The following is a 23,589-nucleotide window of genomic DNA, read 5'->3' as shown; positions in this document are numbered from 1 at the left end:
CATAGAGAAAGTAATCTCTAGTTTTGTAGTTAAGTTTGAGGAGTCTAATAAAATGTGTAAATTTTGGACCAAACCTGCCAATAAAATGCCAATAAAATGTGTAAAGTCACGTAACTGACATGTTGCCCACATTTTATAATCAAAACTACAGAACACTAAAGATTCTGACCTTGAGAAACCCTAGGAACAGGGTCCCGCCTCATACTAGCCCACTAGGTGAGCACCGTCGAGATAGTACGTCTGCCTCAGGTACAGCCAAGCACAGCCACAGAACAACCCTCACTCCCTAATTTACTCTTGGGAGATAGGTACGTCCTTCTTCACTAGATCATAGAGCTGATATCCCTCAGAAAGACTATTGTAGCCGACAAAGAACATTTTCTGAGGGCGATCAGGTATTTGCAAGCTCTCATTTGATGCTATGGTCCACACAAAACTGTATAAGAACTTTGGAGGTAAACTCCCTACCTTTGTCCGATCGAATTGTCTTCAGCATTCATGGTTCTCCTTTTCCATGAGCACGCCAATTCTTGAAAAGATCAAATACCGATGACTCAACGGTTGTAATCATCCACCAGCAACATGAAGTAAAGAGCTGCGTCCAAGGATGGAGTCTGCATAGGTCCACAAAGGTCGGTGTGAACCAACTTCAAAACTGTAGTAGCTTGGGGCCTCTCTATGTTACTTCCCATGAATGCAAGTAATGCATTTCCCATGCTTACTCCCAACATCTGGTAAGCCTTCAATCAATTATGAAAGCACGACAAAGATCATCAATGTTCAGATGGCCAAACTTGTAATGCCATAAATCACCTGTGGGAGTGCTAGTCGTTGAAGGAAGAGCATGAAGCGTGTAGAGACCATTCTCAACCATACCCCCTTTTGACCTCCTTGCTGGAGCTATGATCCCGAATGAACACTGCATCTTGTGTGAAAATCACCTCCGTGTCTAGCTTGCATACTTTGTGTAGGGTTAAGGTGGATAGGTTAGTGTGCCATTCATGCTAATGGCATGCTTGGAGAGGTCAATGTAGAGCTTGAGAGAGAAACTATTGCACAATACAATACAAAATATAATTCAAATGGTAAACTTTCATTTTATTCAGCAAAATGTGCCTCTATATAGGCTTATACAAAAGAGACAGTCTTTTGACACATAAGCACAAGATGTGGCTGCCTATGCACAAACACAAGTGGCTTTTCGGCTGTAAGGGATTCTTCACATGGGTTATGGACACATGACATTTTTTTAGCGGGAAGAGATTGTTCACACAAGAGATGCAACAAAACCTCGCATCCCAACAATCCTCCCCTATGTGGGTTTTGGTTGCATATCACTTACATAATCCTTCCCTCAAAACACACTAGGGGTGATGCACACAATTCACAAGCCTCCCCTTGAACACAAAGTTGCCTCCCCTAGACACAAAGGGTGTAGGCATACAAAACATTAGGGTGTAGCATACACAAGCCGTCCCTGGCACAAATAGAGGGTAAGGTACAATTGAGAGAATGCTTAGCACATTCTGGTTGTTGTTTGGAGGATTTTCTCCCCCGCACAAATCTGCAGAAGGTGTTGTACTTTGTTGTCGGTATTTTTGCCATAGATTGTTGTTGTAGTAACCAATATTTTGATGACGTTGTTGTTGATGTTTTGATCCAAAGGAAGATAAATGCACATATATATACACTAGAGGGAAAATGTCACGTGATACATCCAACCCTATGTGTCCGTGGACAAGCTACAGCATGATCAGGGTTCAGTCAGTCTAGTCAAACTAGATTAGAAGTTATCTGGCACTTTTGTGAGTCTATTCATAGACCGTGCATGCCCAGTCACTTAGTGTAGATGCATATCCTCTGGTTGCACACAGCATGATCATAAGCATTCCCATCAGAATCCTTCAGGGGAATTTTCCAGTGCATTTAGCCTATTTTACCTATTTTTGACATTTTTCACTTATTATTTTTAAGTGACTTTTGTTGGAAAGTAGGTAGGGCAAATTGAGTAAGTTTGTATATAAGCAAACTAGAGCTAGCACTATTTGGCAGAAGAGGCAACAGGAGCCAAGCTCAGTAGGCAACCTTTCAACAAGACCACTTGGCGGTTTTCCCCTCCAAGCAAGAACTTCATCCCCTAGCGTTTTCTTCAACAGCCTAAGCCTAGCGTTTTTGAAGGAGCATCAGCCTGGCATTTTGCATCAGCAACATCGCCACAGTACCCCCTTGCCCTAGCGTTTTGCATCAGCATCATCGCCACACATACCATCAGCCAGCGTTTTTTAAAAGCTACATCAACAGGGCGTTTTTGATATTTTTCAGCAGCGTTTTCAGCCACAACAGTGCAATGTTTTTTAGCCATGAAGAACCTGCAAAAGTCAGCCCTAAAGAGTAGCAGATTCAGCCCGGAAAGACCATCAATTTTCAGCCTAAAGAACCCTCAGTTTTCCGCCCTAAACCTGCAGGTTTCCAGCGTCAAAGACCTACAGAAACAGCCCCCAAAATCAGCGTTTTTGGTATGTAGCAGATTTCAACCCATAGCATTTTTGGACAGCAGATAAAAGATTGCAGATTTCAGCCCTTAGGTCGGTCTCGTCGTCCCCGTCGTCATCGCCAACATAGCCTAGACTTGCATCAGTCACATGCATTCAGTTTGTACCAGTTTGTGCAATCATAAGTAGACCACTCTGGTCGATGAGAGTGGGGCCTTCGGAGGAGGGTTTTACAACGTCTCTGGTGTCGTATCTCTCTTCTCTCTCTATCTCTCAGTCTCATACACTTGCACGCACAGTGTCCATTCACTTTGTTTGTAATCATAGCACTCTCTCATTAAGAACAGAAGGCTCTACCTTCCATAAGAACAAAAGGAACCTTGAGCACAGTTCGGAGCACTCATCTTGAGCAAAGCGCAAACATTCATTCCACTGCATCTAACATTAGTATCAGAGCTTGGGCAGTGTTTTGTATCACTCAAGGAAAGAACCACAAGAATCACAAGGATTTTCTTTTTTGCTTGTTGAGGTCGCACGAACCCAAGTTCGCTTGGGCGTGTCGATTCCTAATCGTGTTTTTGAAGGGTGACAGGAATCCCAAGAAAGAAGGGCTTGTCCAGCCTCCCCTTGTGCCTCTTTTCACTCATTGAGAGCGGACCGTGCACTTAGCGGCCGACCAATCGACGTGAGGTGGAAAAAAGCAACCTTGGTGTGAGCGCAAAGCCGCCAAGGGGTGCACCCGCGGAAAAGAGTAGAACTCGGGTGAAGAGAAGATCCTTCTCTAACACGGTTTGCAAGCAAAAGAAAACCTCAAGAACCTCAAGAACCTAAGTTCTTCGTGAACTTAAGAACCCAAGACCACAAGAACCCACGACTTCAGAATGGTCATCACTCGAAGCAGAATGGATACTTTGATTGGAGGTGATGAGCATGAGAGAGGCGAAGAAGGATTTTCCCCACCAGGAGGTTTTTCTTACCCTCCCCCTTCCCCATCTACGCCAAGGATTGCACTAACTCCTATGGAGGAGTTGGACCAGATTTTTATGAAAAGGAAGTTAGAACGCGAAGCAAGATATGCAGAAAGAATGGCAGAAATGGATCGTGACACGCAGAAAGAAGAGCAGAAAGAGAAGCAGCAAGAAAGGAAGCCAAAGCAAGACAAGAACAGAGCGACCGACAAAACAAAGAGTTCTGGCGACTCTTTTCTCAGGTTCAGGCACAGATGCAAGAGATTTGGGGAATGGAGACTCTCTCAAATCTCTTCTTCTCCAAAGCATGACACACAGGATTTGTATGATGATAAGTATGATGATTTGAATGATGATGATAAGCATGATGATTTGAATGATAATGATAAGCATGATGATTTGGATGTCAATGACAAGCATGATGATTTGCATGATTAAGATGTGATTTCTCACAAGCATGATGATTTGTTTGCCAATGACAAGCATGATCGAGATGTGATTTCTCACAAGCATGATGATTTGCATGATCAAGATGTGATTTCTCACAAGCATGATGAGTTGCATGAAGAAGATGTGATTGTTCACAAGAAGGATGATGTGTTAGTTGATGCTTTTGCTAGCGAAGCTAACCTCGTTGTAGATTTGATCAATCACAAAGAACCGATCTTTGCTTTCAAGTTGAGGTCCAACGAACCCCCACAGGACGATTCGATCACTCAAGAAGGATCGATCTTGGCTCTTGAGCTTAGGTCCAAAGAACCCCTTCAGGAAGAACCGATCTTGGCTCTCGAGCCTAACCCTCACAGGAAGTATTATGTGTTCGCATGATTGATACCCACGCATTGTTCGAGTGTTTCATTCATGATCATTTCTTGTATTTTAGTCAACGTCTTTATGTGATCCCTTTTCCTAGGCATGACATATTGTATGTTGAGCACGTTTCACTCATGGATGAGCACGGATGTATGCGGATTTTTCATGAAAAGCTGAAAAGTATGTATGTAAGGAAGTCACATTCCATGTCTCCTCCTTGGCATGGCACATTTGTAGAAAGAGCACAAGAAAGAATGAGCACCAAGCATGGGCATTTCCGTTGTGAATTTCCACAGTTGATTGATTTAGATCAGAAGAGAAAGATTCGATCTCATTGTTTGCGTGTGTGTGGTGAACCGTTTGGCACTCCGTCTATTTGTTCATCTACATTGCATGTACGGTCTTTGAGGAAGACAATATTTTTTCCACTCACTTTACATGGAATGGGTATGTTCATGGTTTTGTGTTGGAAATGGTTACAGGAATTTTCAACCGTGGAGATTCTTGAAGAAGAAAGAAGCATGACTCTCGAAGAAGTTGAAGCATTGAAGACCTATATAAAGTTCAAGTACCGCACGACCTTCACATCAGAGTGGGCCGGCGAAGAGTCACTTTCAGGATTACGGATGCTATTAGCGATCTCCCTCGATGCCATACAGTTCGGTACCAGTACCTCAATTTGAAAAGGAGGGGATGTCACGTGACACATCCAACCCTATGTGTCCGTGGACAAGCTACAGCATGATCAGGGTTCGATCAGTCCAGTCAGTCTAGATTAGAAGTGATCTGGCACTTTTTGAGTCTATTCGTAGACCGTGCATGCCCAATCACTTAGTGTAGATGCATATCCTCTGGTTGCACATAGCGTGATCATAAGCATTCCCATCAGAATCCTTCAGGGGAATTTTCCAGTGCATTTAGCCTATTTTATCTATTTTTGACATTTTTCACTTATTATTTTTATGTGACTTTTGTTGGAAAGTAGGTAGGGCAAATTGAGTAAGTTTGTATATAAGCAAACTAGAGCTAGCACTATTTGGCAGAAGAGGCAACAGGAGCCAAGCTCAGCAGGCAACTTCTCAACAAGACCACTTGGCGGTTTCCCCCTCCAAGCAAGAACTTCATCCCCTAGCGTTTTCTTCAACAGCCTAAGCCTAGCGTTTTTGAAGGAGCATCAGCCTGGAGTTTTGAATCAGCAACATCGCTACACATACCATTAGTCAGCGTTTTTGAAAAGCTACATCAACCTAGCGTTTTTGATAGTTTTCAGCAGCGTTTTCAGCCACAGCAGTGCAGCGTTTTTCAGCCGTGAGAAACCTGCAAAAGTCAGCCCTAAAGAGTAGCAGATTCAGCCCAGAAAGACCATCAGTTTTCAACCTAAAGAAACCTCAGTTTTCAGCATCAAAGACCTACAGAAACAGCCCCCAAAATCAGCGTTTTTGGTCTGTAGCAGATTTCAGCCCATAGCGTTTTTGGACAGCAGATAAAAGATTACAGATTTCAGCCCTTAGGTCGGTCTCATCGTCCCGTTGTCATCGCCGACATAGCCTAGACTTGCATCAGTCACATGCATTCAGTTTGTACCAATTTGTGCAATCGTAAGTAGACCACTCTCGCCGACAAGAGTGGAGCCTTCGGAGGAGGGTTTTACAACGTCTCTGGTGTCGTATCTCTCTTCTCTCTCTATCTCTCTATCTCATACACTTGCACGCACAGTGTCCATTCACTTTGTTTGTAATCATAGCACTCTCTCATTAAGAACGGAAGGCTCTACCTTCCATAAGAACAAAAGGAACCTTGAGCACAGTTCGGAGCACTCATCTTGAGCAAAGCGCAAACATTCATTGTGCTGCACCTAACAAAAAAACCACATGGGAAAAAGCCCTCAAATTATTTATGATGTGCACAAGGATTTTTAAATTATTTGGAATATGTTGGAGGATGTCCCCCAACATCTGTCCCTTCGTCTTGATGTCCCGAGCTTCATCTGTGTCATTCTTTCTTCATCATCTGCATGTTGATGTTGATCTTCTTTATTTATGTCGTTGGTCCGTTCTGACAAAGATGCAATCTCCATGGCAAATGAGGTACAATACACATACATTGCCCTAGTGTTGCTCATTGATGTTTTTGGTTGTTCGTTTATGGATGTTCTTATCCTAGTCACATGTAGTGCATCACAGGTGATTGATGCCTGTGTAGGAATAACATACGTATCATGGGTGCACATATCCATAGCCCATGAGGAAGGTCTTGCCGGTTTTATGCCGACAGTGTCTAATCCTCTCACAAGAGTGGGCATGGTTGCGGAAGCATAAATGTATACATACATACCATAGGTAGAGCCATAATTGTGTGCAAAACTTGCATTCATAGCTTTGCTTGTCTTGTGCGAGAATCACTTTTCAGAAGACAAGGGCACTTGGTGCTTGGCATTCGGGCTCTCAATGAGAACCTCTTTTGATTGAGGGTAGCACTGTGTTTTAGCAAGGCTTTATAGCTCGCTCTTTAAGATTCTTGAGGCCACGTGTGGAAATGGCCACTTAATTTAGCACAAGATGATTTACTGCTTTTATGTGCCGGTTGCAGGAGACGTGGCAAGGCAGGTGATATGGGGTAAGGTTGACGAGCTGTTTGTGTAGAAAATAAGGCCGAGGGCGGTGGGGCAGCAGGTAGAGGTCGGGGTTGCAAGCCAGATGTGGAAACGAGGTGGCCAACCTGCTGAGCACACGGGCAAGTAACGCGAGGCTGCAGTCAAGAGATGACGACCACCACAAGGATACGAGAATTACTGCCTATGAAAAAGTGAACTGCAGCTTTGGGTCTGTGATTTTCTATTGAGTGGTGTGCGGAGGGTGGGCGTAGCTGGCTACGAGCAGAAAGCGGGGCTGATTGGGCAGCGCGGCGCAACACTACCAAGCGAGCCAAGCACAAATGGTGTAGATGAGGGCTCCTATAGAACAAGAGTAGAAATGGAGCGAGTTTGACCAGGCTTCTCAAAGTGTTAGCAATTTTAGGATTCTTGTACGCGTGGATCTGTAGCAGCTATGGTGGGAAGTGGCAGCCGCAGGAGCTGGGTGATGTTGTGTGGGCTCCAAGTGAGCTCATGGCATTGTAATCGGCTTTGAATAATGCTAGCTCTAGGGCTTGTGTATGGTGGTGAGACTTGACGGTGCATTGGAGAGGATGATGATGCAAGCAGGTGCAGACATTGCAGAGGGTGTACGGACCCAAATAATTGGTTCAATACCACTTTGTTGCTTCTTTGAGGTCCGATCGCCAGCTGGGAATGGGAAGGCCTTGTCCTCAAAATTCAACAAAAGGTCTTTAAAAGAAAATACGGAATCCTTTCACTCACACACGGCCAGCTAAAAGTAGTGGCTTCAATTCAATGCTCCAAGGATTCACACCCTAAAATTATCTGCACACGTGAAAAATACAATCTTGAAGATCAACTTACTATCACATACACCTAGCAGAAAATCCTAGTACTCTTGAAAATTTGATGATTTTAATCAAGGCATAAATATCTCACTATTTATCCAAATTGAATGTGAATTAGTACATTATGAAGCACGTGAGGAGATCTTTATACACACATAAATTGCACAAGCAAATAAACAATACACCGGGAGTAATGCTAATGCAAAATGGGCTGAAAGTGAACACAAAGAAGCACAAAGAACGCAAAATGGGCTGAAAGTGAACACAAAGAAGCACAAAAAATTGAAATTGCAGACACATACACGCAATTAGTAGGACATCATTAATCAAGAGCTCACCAATCAAGAAGGGTAGTGGCTCATTGGTATTGTAAGAACATGCCCAAACTTAATTAGTGCTGCTAGTGATTAGGGAGAGAGAAGGGAGGTTAATTAAGCCTAAGCTCTGATACCAGTTGTAGGGTTAAGGTGGATAGGTTAATGTGCCATTCATGCTAATGGCATGCTTGGAGAGAGCTTGAGAGAGAAACTATTGCACAATACAATATAAAGTATAATTGCAAATGATAGACTTTCATTTTATTCAGCAGAATGTGCCTCTATATAGGCTTATACAAAAGAGACAGCCTTTTTTCGACACATGAGCACAAGATGTGGCTGCCTATGCACAAACACAAGTGGCTTTTCCTTACACATAGGTTGTAAGGGGTTCTTCACATGGGTTATTGACACATGACACTTTTCTAGGTGGTAGAGATTGTTCACACAAGAGATGCAGGAAAACCTTGCATCCCAACACCTTGTGCACAAACGTAAGATGAAAACCTGGCTTCGGACCAGAAAGAACCTTGGTAGTATGCATATCCCCTCTACCATCTGGAATCAAGTCCATGGAACCCTCATTGTGTGTAGGAATTTTAGATCTATCGTACTACAGTGTTGCTGTATGTTGGATAACAGATCCTTCGAAGATATCATGTGCCATGAAGCACCACTATTAAGAATCCAATCCCAACCATCTTGAACCGCAAGAACTGTATCAACCTCCGATCTCCCTGGAGAGTTCTCCAAAAGTAGAATCTCCAAATGAAAAAAGGTTGGTGACTGTACCACCGTCCTCGAAGTCGAAGAATCGCCAACTCAATTTGGACACTTCCGCCAATAATGGTCCTTTTCCCACAATGATTGCAATGTGGATATGCTTTCAAAGCATCCTTTTTAGCATTGCTCTTCTTTGGATTGTTGTTGCTTTTCTTCTTACCCTTTTGCTTCACTTCTTCCCCACATTAAACCGCTCCTCTTGGTCCAACACCATTGGAACAATCTTGTCCCAAGAAATAGTATTCGATCTGCCACTTGTAATGAGTGAAGAATAGAAATTGGAATACGAAGGAGGTAACTAGATTAAAAGTTGGATTGCCATGTCCTCTGATGTAATGTGCAGTGGAAGTGATTTATGGTGAATGCTCAAGATGAGTGCTCAATGTGTACTCAAGGCTCCTTTTCTTCATGAGAGAATTTCTTTTACTTCATGAGAGAGATGTGCAAACACAAGAGAGAATGATGTTGTGAGTGAAGGTTCGGTGAGTGATAGAGAGTGAGAGAACACTAACATCGGATGCCCCTCCAAGGGGCCCCTTCTCTATCGCTAGAGAGAGATTTGCTTTAGATTGCACAAATGCTAATACAATGGTCCTAGATGCCGATGAGATCTTGATACAAATGCTTGGATTTGAGAGGCTTAGGGCTGAAAATTGAAAACGCTAGGGCTGATCTGGTACTTGGGCTGAACACTAGAAACATTTGATTTGGTACTTTTGGCGATGATGACGAAGAAGACATGCTGGCTGAAAAACGCTGATGGAATGGGCCTGAAATTTGGAAACACTGGTACTGATGGGCTGATCGGGTGTTGTATGCTGAAAACGCTGCGCGTGCTGGATGTGCTAGTGAAAACCGCCAGGTGGTACTTGTGCTGTTGGGTATTGGTACTGCAGGTACTGCTTCTATGCTTAGAGAGGAGACCCCTAGAGTCTTCTATATATCTAATAAAGCTTGGGTCAATTAGTGTCAGATTGAACCTCCACGACTTTATAAAATGATGCTAATATGTCAACTACCAATATGAGGTGCTTCGTATGCAGTTATTACGTAGGCTTGGTACTAATGGTGTTCTATGGAAACACTCCCTAGTGCCTACACCTAGCAGACACTGTCAATCAGAGGGTATGCAGCTACTCTAAAGTGTCTGGACATGCACGTCTTGCAAACAGGCTCACAAGGGTGCAAGAACACTGCCTAGGCTGTCCTAAAACCCTAGAAGTGGAAGTTAGCTTGTCCACATGCACATAGGGTTTGATGTACGCGTGACATCTAAACTGATCAGGTTCGTACATCTTGTTGATGTGATCCCTCATGGATGATTGCTTGGCATATAGGGTCCTAAATCAACACAATATCATCAGCATATGACAATAGTGGGATCCATGTCCTTGCCAACTGTCCTCTATCACTTTCCCTCTCAATGTAGTCAGCAACCTCACCTACATACATGCCAAATAGTGTAGGAGATAGCGGGCAACCTTGTTTAGTGTCAGAATATGATAAAGATTAGAGAAACCTCTCCTGAAACCCACCTATCTTGCTACCCGTACACCCTCTCTCTCTGCCCATCTATTCAACTACTACACAAGGATGGATACGTACAACCTTGCCAATGTGTGTCCAATCGTGATAGTGCGGTAATTCCCAGGCTCCATAGGGTTCCCTGACTTGAAGATAGGTTACGATAGTGGACAAACTCCTAGGCCCTTGCACATGGCACGGTTGAACATCACTGCTAGAAGCTCTACAAGTAGATCTTTGGCATGTATAAAATGCTCCGCTACCAGGCCATCGTGATCATATGCTCTCCTAGTCTTCATCCTGTCAATGGCTTTCTTTACCATCTCGGCAATAAAGAAAGCACGTGTGTGGGCATGGCTCTGGCGGATCTGGAAGAGGTGGCTGCCCCAAGATTGGAGATGATGCATACTGACCCCATACCTTCGTAGAAGTGATGAATGGTCGGTTAGAGTGCTCATGGAAGAGTCGCCTTGCCTCGCCTGAATCCTGGCTCAAAAACAATTGATATAAATCTTGCTCTAGTCGAGCTAGAAATGCCCTCTTCCTCCGTCGTACCAAACGTCGAGAAGCAATTCGTGACTGCCCGTGAGTAATGACTCCTAGAAGTACCTCCCTCTGAAGGCGGGCTCTAGTTTCTTTGCACTCCTTGTCATACCAGCTATTCTGGGTTATGCTCCCAGAGCGTCGTCCCTGCACAGGCTCAGTGTGTGGGTATGCCTCTGCTTTTGCATCATGTAGTGTCTCTGTCAATATATATGTGAGCTCCCATAGAGGTCTCCCGAGATCCTTTGTACAGAAGCGTCTGTAGATACCATCCATGTAGACAGAATCGGTCTCGGAAAAAGTGTATCGAGTATGTGTAGATCTGCGCCAGTCGAGCTGTGCTGAACTGGAATGAGACGGTAAACGTGAGGAGGGCATGATCTACTGCTACCCCAATAGGCCTGGGCCCGAGTGTAAAGTCCTGAATATAGGGTATGAAACTGGGCTGAACCAAAACATAATCCACTGTGCTAGCCCCATGTCTATGAGGAAAACAAGTGAACCCTCTCGATGCCGGAAATCTCTGGAGGCCATTCAAGATGGCTAGTCCATGTGCAATCCCCAAATCTGTCAGATATCCCCCATATCTACTGTGCTCTTCATACTACGAACACTTGGCCAATCCCATATCATTGACATCCAATTCTCTCAACATTATCCTAGAAAGTTGTCCGAGACTGGCCCGTCCTGGCGTTAAAGTCTCCCAGAAGAATGACATCTCCATCCATAGAGAACTCCCATATGTCCTCATCCAATATCATGTAGGGTGACTGCCCTTGGGTGATGCATAATGAGATGTACTGGGGGCGAAATAGCATATTGCAATGTAGAGTGGCCTCTCTATCTCCGCTGTCACTCTTGACCCACATATATCTGGCCTGCTCATCTCTTTGAATAATACGAATGAGGGGTTGAAGATCCTTCTTGAATAGGATTGCCACACCTCCTGACCCCCGTCCTCTATGCGTTCATCTCACATCCTACCTACAAGTGGTCTCCCAATGGTATCCCGTCACTCTAGGTAATGTGCCACCAGGAGTCTGATGTGTTTCCAAGTAAAAAATAATACCTCTTTCCTGAAAGCTATCCTCAAATGCGCCTACATCTAGCTTCATTGGTCCATTATAGTTCCATGCTGCCATTTTAAGGTTGGTCCCATAGGTCTCACACCGTCATGCGGTGCATTTTTCCAACACCACTACTCTCCCTCCCTTGTAGAAAGCAATTTTCCCTTTCTCCCTCGCTGCCTTGATCTTTGGCATCAGCTCTTGCATTTATGCTACCTGTGTTAGAGTGAGGTCATCACCCAAAAATATCCCTGTTTGCTTGAGTGTTGGTCTCTTCTTCAGGAATTTCTTCCTAATTCAGCGTAGGAAAACATATAATTTCCTTGGGCCTTCCTTTCTCATCTCTTCCCTTCTTGCCAACTCTCCAAGCACTTGTGTGTGTGGGTTCAAAAATACCCATGCGCTTCAAGAGCTCTTGCACCTCTTCTTTTACTTGTCGAGTGTCTTTGAGACCTGTAACACGCACATGAAGGGCTCTAGTCTCTCTTTTGCTCCTCCTCAATTGTCATATTGATGATAGTGGATGTCGTTGTGGCTTCAATCATCTTATCTTTCCCTTTCTTTGCGTCCTCGATCCACTTTTCAGCTTTATCAACATTCTCTTGTGTTTTGAATAGGTGCTCCGCCCATGAAGAGGTTTTTCGTGCCTTCTGCTCTCTCTCTTCCCGTAGAGTTTTCATGTGCTCTTTAATGCTTTTGAGCTCCTTTATCATTGAGGGTTGATTTTCTCCCTCCTTTGCGGGGGCATTTTTGTAAGTTACTAGGTCTCCCTTAAGTGCTTCGATCAATGCATCCTTTTTATTCATGCGTTCTTTCATTTTTTATTTCCAGGATTCAAACGCAGCAAGTGCATCCTCTAATCTTTTTTGCATCATACATTCCATTACATTCAATTCTGCCCTCACAATCGTCTGCATTTCGGCCTTCAATGTTGTGTACATCTCGTCCCGCTTACTAAGCATCTCTTTCTCCAATTCTTTCCTCATATTTTCATACATAGCTTTTTTGTAAGTCTGCGCATTTGCATACATCTCTTTTTCAATGTCACCCACCCCTCAAAAGGCTCAGCTCCGCCTTAATCATCACCTGCACCCTCTCAAACAATAAGGCGTCTTTGACTCTAGAAAGTTTCTCTGCTCTCACAGAACCTGGCGGTAGTTTGCTCTTTTCAAATTCTCCACCTAAATGTTGCTTTTGATTTAGGCAGGGTTTCATAGATATCGTCATCTCCAAGGACGGTTGATTGGTCCATCTGAAACAGCTAGTCGCTCGCAATAAGACTGCTCTGAGGTAGCGAGGGAATAGCCTACTGCCTTGCACCTGCCCTGTGCGTTCACCTGCTACTGCGCGCTTTGTTACCTTTGCTGTTTCAACACTTGCCTTCCAACAGATATTCTGAACTCAGTCCAAATCCTGGCTTCTTCTATGCGTTATTAGTTCTCCAAATAGGCCTCTTAGAACACTAAAGCTTGCAGATACAAGGTCCCTCAATCCGTGCAGGTCGCTCAGTCGATGCAACTTGCTCAGGTCACGAAACCCTGCAAATGCGTAGCTAGCCGCAGGTACAAGTTCGCCTAGCCCCAAAGACCACTGCCTCGTGAGTCATAGGCTGCAAGTGCGCAAGTTTTGAAGCCTCACAGGTTGTAGGTGCGCAACAGCAGTGTGTTGCAGCACACTCGCTTGCAAGGCGGCAATTTTGAAGCCTCACAGGTGACGAACTTTGGTGGCGAAACACAGCAGTGTGAACCCTAATTCTCTCAGGCGTGTCTCAGAGAGAGAGAGAGAGAGAGAGAGAGAGAGAGAGAGAGAGAGAGAGAGAGAGAGACCTATTGCGAATAGCATCTGTTCTTAACTAGCTTGGTCATGCATGAATCTCCATACCTGCCTTGCTCGTTGCTACACCAACAAAAAACCACTATCTTGAAGAACCACAGAGAGAGAGAGAGAGAGAGAGAGAGAGAGAGAGAGAGAGAAATGAAAATGAAATGAAATGATATATTTACATCTACAAAAGGCCAAAATGACCTATGAGACCATCACAGTTACAAAATGGTGTATCTGATACACTGTGTGTAGAACTGAAAAGATGAAAAAACTATGAAAGAAAAACTAGACTGAAAGCTGTAATGACAAGCTGGGGGGGGGGGGGGGGGGCATTGACTAGAGACTCTCTAGCCAGTACAACAATCCAATGATACAAACTCATGCACATGAAGAAGCTGAGGGTGAGGGAGCATCTGCACATCAGGGTCCCAAGATGTCCAGCATCGGCCGGTGGAGAATCTCATCAATGTCTTCCATAGTAAGCACTCTGGTTGGGCGTCTCCCATATCGTGCTAGAATGATCCTGATCCTCTGATGAATCCTCCGTCGATGCAGTGATGATCCTCACAATCGCGGGCGTCTAGATCTCCCAAGCTCCATGGCCCTGTCAATCAGTATACCTCTAGTGCAGGTAGGTCCTGGAGGCTGCTCTAGATCCTGCTCCTCTGACTAGTGCATCTCCACACGAAAGAAATCAAGGATCTCCCTCTGGGACTGTCTCCCCCTATCTGATCTCCTCAAGAGGCTCTCTCTGTGTCTGCGCAGCTCTAGCAAGAATAGCCCAAGGCATCTCTGATCCTGGTACCTCATAACTCGAGACAGTGGCCCAAAACCATCCCTAAAGAGGCAATGAAAACGGCCTCGTATCTCATAGTAAACTGGGCAATGGCATATATAGTGCAGCTCTGTCTCTGGCTCCAAATGGCATAACTGACATATCCTGGCCTCTGTTGGTACTCTCCTAAATCTACCCACCTCAATCTCCAGCTGATGAGAAGATGTGCGTATCTGACCAATGGCACATCGTAAGCCATATGACAGGTGTGTGTCCATGTAGCTAGGTCTAGTCACAAAACCGTCCTCTGTGAGCTGGAGAAGATGCTCCGTGTAGAAAGACATCTTCGTGCCTAGCTCATGGGTCGGCTCTATCCAAGTCCTCTTGGTATCCAGTTGAGTCACATCCTGTCTGATGAGTCTGCTAACCTCTGTCCAAGTAAGGGACAAGGAGGGTGCATCCAACGAATACTGGAAGGGTGGTAGCCTGTCTATGCTAAAACCATGAGTCTGGAACCAAGAGGTCATCTGTGCATACCAACATGTTGTATCTCCCTGTGAAGCCAGCTGCCGAGAAGACTCCAGTGCTAAACGTGCATACCTGTCTCTGGGGAGCTCCCAGATGCTATGTAAAAAGGAGAGAGAGAGAGAGAGAGAGAGAGAGAGAGAGAGAGAGAGAGAGAGAGAATGAAATGTTCTATTAACGTCTTCAAAAGGCCAATATGACCTATGAGTCCAAAAAGTTACAACCTGGTGAATCTACTACAATGTCTAGGTATGAAGAATTAAAAAAAGATACTATAAAGTCCTAACTATTGAAGGTGAGCTAAGCAGCTAGGTGGGACTATATAGGCTGAGTAGGGGTGGATGTAGTGAGTGAAGACCGATACAAAAGCTGATACAAGAGCTGACATAAAAGCTGATACAAAAGTGATATAAGAGTTGATACAAAAATGGGCAAGATGTATAATCCTCATTTGGATCACAGGATATCCATCATCGGTCACTGGCATATCCCATCAATCTCCTCCATGGTCAGTAAGTAATCTGACCGGGCGTCGGCGCAGCTGGAGTAAAAACAATCCCAGACATCTCTGGTCTTCATACCTCATGACTCTAGAAAGTGGTCCAAATCCCTCTCTAAATAGACAATGAAAGCGACCTCGTATCTCATAGTATACAGGGCTGTGGCATATGTAGTGCGACTCTGTCTCAAGCTGGTACTCTGCTGGTACTCCTCTATATCTGCCAATCTCCACCCGAAGCTGGTGTGAAGATGTGTGTATCTGGCCAATAGCACATTGTATCCCATGAGATAAGTGGGTGTCCATGTATCTGGGCCTTGTCACAAAACCACCCTTAGTGAGCTGGAGAAGATGCTCTATAAAAATCCATCTTCGTGCCCAACTCCTGTGCCGGCTGTATCCAAGTCCTAGTATCAAGCTGAATCAGGTCATGGTGGATGAGCCAAGTGATCGTAGACTATGCAAGGGTCAAAGAGGGTGCATCCAAGGAGTACTGAAAGGGGGACAGTCTATCCATGCTTAATCCATGTAACTGAAACCATGATGTCATCTCCCCATACCAGCATGCTGTATCTCCCTGCATAGCTAGCTGTCTAGAGGACTCAAGTGCTAGGCGGGCATATCTATCTTTGGGAAGGTCCCATAGAAGATATATAAAGGAGACTGATCTGGTAAGCGCCTCCATCACTAGTGTGTGTGTGTGGGGGGGGGGGGACAGCTAGCTCTTCTCGAATGATGTCATGTGGTACTGAATTCAGCCTTGGCTCTAATAAGCCGTGGGATCAGAGAGACCAAAGGCCTCTCCATGCCTCTCCATCCAGCAGTGCGATCCCTACGATCCGATTTCCCATGATGATCCAATGAAGGCCCCCATATCTGAACTCCATAGAGCAATGTTGAAGCTACTAGAGTGTCCAAAAGCTAGAGCTTCGTCCGAGGCTCGTGGAACTGAATCTGTGAACACATCCTCTCCAATCTCTCTAATACTGCATAAGCTCTGGTCAATCTAGTCTCTGCTGCTCTCCTCAATGAAAACACTGGCCCACTAAAGACCACCCCAAGATATGTATAAGCATCTGTATACTCCACTGTCTCTTGGCCGTATGTAAATGTAGGTGTTGATCTCCTGATCCACTGTGGTGTGGTGTTAAACACCATGACCTTGGTTTTGCCAAGGTTGGCAGACAAACCACTGTCATGGGCAAATCTATGTAAAGCATCCAAGTAACGTTGCATTCCCTTTGGGGATCATCACATAACAAGAGTGGGATCCATGTTTCTGCCAACTGTGCACTCTATCACCATTTCTCTCAATATAGTCAGAAACCTCATCCACATATATACCAAATAAAGTAGGAGAGAGCGGATGTTAGGTGCAGCAGAAGTGAATGTTGAACTTTGCTCAAAATGAGTGCTCCAAACTGTGCTCAAGGTTCCTTTTTCTTACGGAAGGGAGAGCCTTCCGTTCCTTTAGTGAGAGAGTGCAAATGATCACAAACAAAGTGAATGAACATTGTGAATGAAGGTGCTGAGACTGAGAGATAGAGAGAGAAGAATACGACACCAGAATGTTGTCAAACCCTCCTCCGAAGGCCCCATTGTCTATGGCGAGAGTGGTCTATTATTGATTGCACAAATCTGTACAATGCTTGGACTTGCCGACGTTCGACGACGATGAGGACGACGACGAGACGGGCTGAAATCTGAAAACGCTAATTGCTGAAATTTGCAAATCTTTATTAGCTGAATTCTGACTCTTATGTCGGTGAGACGATGTCGATGGTGACGCATTGAAAACGCAGATGCTGAAATCTGTGTTTTCCGGGCTGAAACTGCAAGTTCGATGGATCTGATCATGTGGCGAGGATCTCCTGCCGAAAGGTGAGATCTATGAGGTTCAGGACTTCTACTGCGGTGTCTGACTACTAAAAACTGAAAACGCTGGTGCTTTTGATGGTCTTGTCGCAGAGAATCTGCAAAACGCTAGGCTATTATGCTGATGCAAAAACGCTAGGGCTGAATGTTGTCCTGCTGCAAAAACGCTAGGCTTCTGTTTTAGTCTGCTACTGCCGGGGCTGATCTGCAATGCAAAACGCTGGTTGTCTTCATGCAAAAATGCTAGGTTGGATCTGGGGTCTCCTTGCAGAAAACGCTAGGTAAATTGCTTGGGGGGTCTTGCTGAGAAGATGCATTGTTGGATGTCAGGTCCCTTCTGCCTCATCTACGAGAAAGTGCTAGCACTAGGTTTCTATGTACTTGCTTATCAAAATTGCCCTACCTAGTTCCCAACAAAAGTCACTTAAAAATAATAAGTGAAAATTGGCTAAAATAGGGAAAATAGGTCTATGCACTGTAAAAATGCTCCTGATGGGTTCTAATGGTAATGTGATGATCATGCTGTGTGCAACCAGAGGATATGCATCTATTATAAGTGCCTGGACATGCACGGTCTGCGAACAGACTCACAAAAGTGCCAGAACACTTCCTAATCTAAACTGACGGAACTGGACTGAACCCTTGTCATGAAGTAGCTTGTCCACGTACACATAGGGTTAGATGTGCACGTGACAGCGGACAGCCGTGCTTCACCCTACAGTGCAGTGGACTAAAGTAGATAATCCCTCTAGAGTGCGTACATGCCCCACTATTGACTTGTATAATACCATGATCCCCCAAATCAGCTCTACGCGTACTCTCATCTCCTGCAGTTTGCGCATCGTCAAAAGATTTGCAGAAGTCCACAAAGCTGTAATAGATCCGTTTCCTATGTGATCTGCCCTCCTCAATAATGTCCATGAGTGTCAGAATGTGGTCAAGAGAAGAGAAACCTCTCCTGAATCCTGCCTGCCCGGCTGCACGTAAACCCTCTTTCTTTGCCCATCTACTCAAGTGCTGCTCAAGAATGGATGTATATAATCGTGCCAATGTGTGTCCAATCAATTGCCAAGCTCCATGGGGTCTCCTCACTTGAAAATAGGTACAATAGTAGATAGACTCCAAGTATCAAGCAAGCCCTCACACATGACACGGTTGAACATTACTGCTAGAAGCTTGATCTCTGCATGTATAAAATGCTGTGCCACTAAGCCATCATGATCACATGCTCTCCCAGTCCTCATCTGCCTTCCTGACCATCTCAGCGGTGAAAAAAGAAAATGTGCGTGGGCATGGCTTGGGGGGTCGGGAAGAGGGGGCTGGGTAGGTATTGTGTACAAAGATGATGCATACTGGTCCCAAGCCTCTGTAGAAGTAATGGCACGAGGAGGAGATTGCTCGTGGAAGAGTCACCATGCCTTACCTGAGTCCTGACTCAAGAAAAGCTGATATAGGTGTGTGAGTATGCCTGTGCTGTTGCATCATGCAATGTTTGTGTCAGTATAGAAGTAATCTCCTCTAGAGGTCGTCTTGGATCCTCAGTGCACAAGCGTCTTAAATCCCATCTATGTAAACAGAGTTCGTCTCCCGGGTAAAGGTGTAGCGAGTAGGAACTGTTGCCCGTGGCATGTGTGCTGTACTGAACTTAAAGAGATGGTCAATGTCACAAGGGCATGATCTACTGCCACCCCAACAGGTCTAGGTCCAAATGAGGTCTTGGATACTAGAGATAAAGCTTGGCTGAGCCATGACATAATCCACTGTGCTAGCCCCATGTCTGTGTGGAAAGCATGTAAAATCTCTCGCTGCAGGGAATCTCTGTATGCCATTCAAGATGGCTAATCCATGCTAGCCCCCATGTCTGTCAAGTGTTTTCCATACTCAATGTGCTCCTCATCCTGTGAATGTCTGTCAAGCCCCATATCACTAATGTCTAGCTCTCTAAGCATCTCCTCTGAAGTGTCATAGAAAACTGTCTGGCAATTGCCCGTCCAGGCATTGAAGTCTCCAAGAAGGATGATATCACCATTTCTGGAAAACTTCCATATATCCTCATCCAACACAGAGAAAGGGGACTCCCCTGTAGGTGCAACGTAAACTGATGTATTGGGAGCAAAGTAGCATATGGCAATGTAGAGGAATCACCCCAACAGGTCTAGGTCCAAATGAGGTCTTGGATACTAGAGATAAAGCTCGGCTGAGCCATGACATAATCCACTGTGCTAGCCCCATGTCTGTGTGGAAAGCATGTAAAATCTCTCGCTGCAGGGAATCTCTGTATGCCATTCAAGATGGCTAATCCATGCTAGCCCCCATGTCTGTCAAGTGTTGTCCATACTCAATGTGCTCCTCATCCTGTGAATGTCTGTCAAGCCCCATATCACTAATGTCTAGCTCTCTAAGCATCTCCTCTGAAGTGTCATAGAAAACTGTCTGGCAATTGCCCGTCCGGGCATTGAAGTCTCCAAGAAGGATGATATCACCATTTCTGGAAAACTTCCATATATCCTCATCCAACACAGAGAAAGGGGACTCCCCTGTAGGTGCAACGTAAACTGATGTATTGGGAGCAAAGTAGCATATGGCAATGTAGAGGAATCACCCCAACAGGTCTAGGTCCAAATGAGGTCTTGGATACTAGAGATAAAGCTCGGCTGAGCCATGACATAATCCACTGTGCTGGCCCCATGTCTGTGTGGAAAGCATGTAAAATCTCTCGCTGCAGGGAATCTCTGTATGCCATTCAAGATGGCTAATCCATGCTAGCCCCCATGTCTGTCAAGTGTTGTCCATACTCAATGTGCTCCTCATCCTGTGAATGTCTGTCAAGCCCCATATCACTAATGTCTAGCTCTCTAAGCATCTCCTCTGAAGTGTCATAGAAAACTGTCTGGCAATTGCCCGTCCGGGCATTGAAGTCTCCAAGAAGGATGATATCACCATTTCTGGAAAACTTCCATATATCCTCATCCAACACAGAGAAAGGGGACTCCCCTGTAGGTGCACCGTAAACTGATGTATTGGGAGCAAAGTAGCATATGGCAATGTAGAGGAATCTGCCTGTCTTTGCTCTCAGTCTCACCCACATGTATCTGACGTGCTCATCTCTCTGAACAATGTGCAATAGTGGTTGTAACTCCTCTCAAAATAGGATTGCAACCCCACCTAAACCTCTACCCCCATGTTGAGACCTCGTCTCTGCCCGGCAAGCCGTCTCCCATCTATACCCAGTAACATGTGGCATCAACTGACCAGGGGCCTGGTGAGTCTCTGAGTAGAAGACTATATCTTTGTCTTTGAAGCTATCCTCAAAGGCACCTACATCAAGTCGAAGGGACCCATTACAGTTCCAGCTGCTATTTGAAGTTTGTTCCCATAGGTCTCAAACCGTCATTTGGACCAAAATGGACCTTCCCTCCCCTGTAGAAAGATAACTTTCCTTCCTTCCTGGCTGCCAAGATGCGTATTAGTATGCTTGGTGTAAGGTCATCCCCTAGAAAGATACCTGTCCCTTTGAGGGTTTTCCTCGTCATAATGAACTCTCTCCTAGCCTCCAAAGTGGGAAAATGTAAGATTAGAGTAGCCTCTCTCAAGGGACCTTCATTATTGGCTTTGGCATTTCTTTTCCCAACTCTATAAGCACCTATATGTTTAGGGTTGGTGATAGCCATGAGTCTGAATAACGCCTGGGTAAACCATTGAGGTCACATTATAGCAGGACTGAAACTTGAAATGGGGAAATGTACAACTTTGGGGTCTATGCATGATAAGACCATAGCAAAATTGGAAGGTAAAATCACAGAGATGCATCAGTTTTCGAGGATAGAAAAAGGGGAAATACGTCCCACTATAGTAGAGGAGATCTCTAAAATTAAAGAGGAGATGCAACAACTCCAAGTTGAAGAGGGAAAAAAGTCAGCGGAGACCACTACTTGGGTGGAAATGATTAAAAAGACACAAAGACAGATGGAGGAAACTGACCAATGGATACAGGTGGTTAAGAAGGGGAAAGATCAGTTGGCGATTGCCTCACCGACATCATTGATTAACACCACCCTTGAAGAGGAACAGAGACAGAGAGAGACTCCACCCACAAGAGTGCAACCAGAGAGAGAGAGAGAGAGAGAGAGAGAGAGAGAGAGAGAGAGAGAGAGAGAAAGGGAGTAGGTTGCTAGGAAATTACAAAATGAAGATCCACGTTTACCATTAAAACACAGAGGTTAGGAATGCTCAATAGAACTCTTATTGGAAGCCATTATAATTAAAAAAATGGTTATTTACAAACAATGGAGAGAGAGGAAAGCTTAAACTTTGGTAGCTTGAGCTAGATTGCAATGTTTTAGCCAAAGGAAGATCCTGTTACCTGTCACCATCACCATCAAAACAAACATAAAAATGTTAGTAAAAAATGGTGGAAGGCAAGTGTCATAGGATGATCCTACATGTCATAGATGTCAAGCTAAAAAAGAACAATCAAAAGCAAAAGTAAGCTACAAACCTGAGAGGAAGATTCCATTTGAGTAGAGTGGTGAGAGGGTGTGGTGAGATTTCTCTTTTTTTGACAGCTTGTTTGTGAAAAAATGTCACCTTGAAATGGACAACCAAACCTCTATATTTATAGGCTAGAGAGAAAGAAGGGTGCAACCTCAAAAACAAAGAGAGGGAAGCCCAAAGGGTGCACGGTTAGGGAGGGGTGGAGTGGGGGTAGTGGAGTCTTATATATATATATATATATATATATATATAAAAATTGGGGGGTGAGGTTGAAGTAAAAGATACTTCCATCCAAAATCTTGTAACCTTATAAGCCTCTTGGTCTAGGCTCTAATGTGTGCACTAGATTAGTCTTTAGAGGTGGTTTTTGTGCTAGTGAGAGAGACCCTCCTCCACCCGCACTAGGAGGGATGAGGATTTGTCCCAAAGGGGGCACTAGGCCCCCCAAAAGGGTCCTAGTGCCCTCCAAAATCTAGCAAGTCCAAGAGTAGAGTTGGGTGGCATGAGAATTTTGAAGCTGAAAAATCTGAAAGGAATCTTCTCACAAGTCTCCAAAGTTTAGCTCTTTCAAAACCATTTTTACAAAAAGAGTCCACAAGCATTTTAATGTCTCTAGCGGCTTCCGTAGCGTTGGAGTTACAATAGAGTATTGGTTTGAGCTGTGAGATAATGACCTTATGTGCCCATTCAGTTGGTCGGTTGCTAGATCGTTTGAGGTATCTTATGGGTGTGCACGGGATTTTATCTTCTTTTGGCGTGAGGCTTTTTGTGAGATAGTCAAATTGGGTAGACAGATGGAGGTTTAGAAATTTGGTAGAGTTACTAGAGGTGGTTTCAATGGGTAAGCAACTGGGGTAGATATTGTGTTGCTCTATGAAGAATGATGGGTTTGTAGAGTTTATGAGTAAGATATCGTCGTAATATCTAAAGGGATGGCCTAAAGTTGAGAGAATCTCTTTAGCATTATGTGTGTTGAGAGTGTTAGAGAGGAACTCAAACTCTAGGGAGTGGAGGTAGAGATTGCACCATAGTGGGGAGCATGCAAGTCCCATTGGGATTCCGTTGGTTTGCCTATATATTTTCCCTTGACATTGTAAAAACATGTTATTAATGAGCCAATCGTTAAGTTGGAGTACTTCCTTGAGATTAAATGAAAGGCTTGATTTGTATCTATAGGAAGACCAAGTACCCTCTATGCAACTGGATGGGAATCTTTTGAAAGAGATGAACGTTTCTAGAGATGCGGAGAAGGCATGGGAGATTAACAATAAGATGATGGATGAGGCCTTGTATCCCTGCATGTGGGATGTTCTCGAAGCATCTTTTCACATCCCCTGAATAGAATTGTGTTGCATGAGAGGGGAGGTTGAGGATGCAATCGTAAACCGAATCTACAATTCACCAAGATTGTAAATGAAGATGGTGACATAAAAGCGCTTTGTTATTAATTTTTTTGGCCCGTTCCTTGAGAAGTGGTATACAAGTTTTTAGCAAGCAAGCCATAAGTGTAGAAATTTCTGAGTAGCAACAGGTAGCCCCACATGTAATCCATTTAAAAGAGGCCTTATGCAGTTTGTATATGCCGGTAAGGTAGGGGAGGGAGTGGTGTTCTGGAAAGGTGTATTGAGAAAGAAATGTTAGCACAA

At 44.5% G+C, this 23,589-nt stretch overlaps 1 protein-coding gene across 12 annotated transcripts in view; it reads left to right on the top strand.

Annotated features, from left to right (window-relative positions):
- Positions 1–23,589, top strand: part of LOC147426135 (uncharacterized) — a 122,495-nt gene that overhangs the window by 7,902 nt on the left and 91,004 nt on the right. The gene's annotated exons all lie outside the window — the stretch shown is intronic.

This window comes from Adiantum capillus-veneris, chromosome 24 (genome assembly GCF_014529385.1).
Source record: "Adiantum capillus-veneris isolate H3 chromosome 24, ASM1452938v2, whole genome shotgun sequence".
Classification (NCBI taxonomy): domain Eukaryota; kingdom Viridiplantae; phylum Streptophyta; class Polypodiopsida; order Polypodiales; family Pteridaceae; genus Adiantum; species Adiantum capillus-veneris.
The sequence above is the reverse complement of the archived record's forward strand: the minus strand, read 5'-3'. Positions and strand labels throughout refer to the sequence as shown.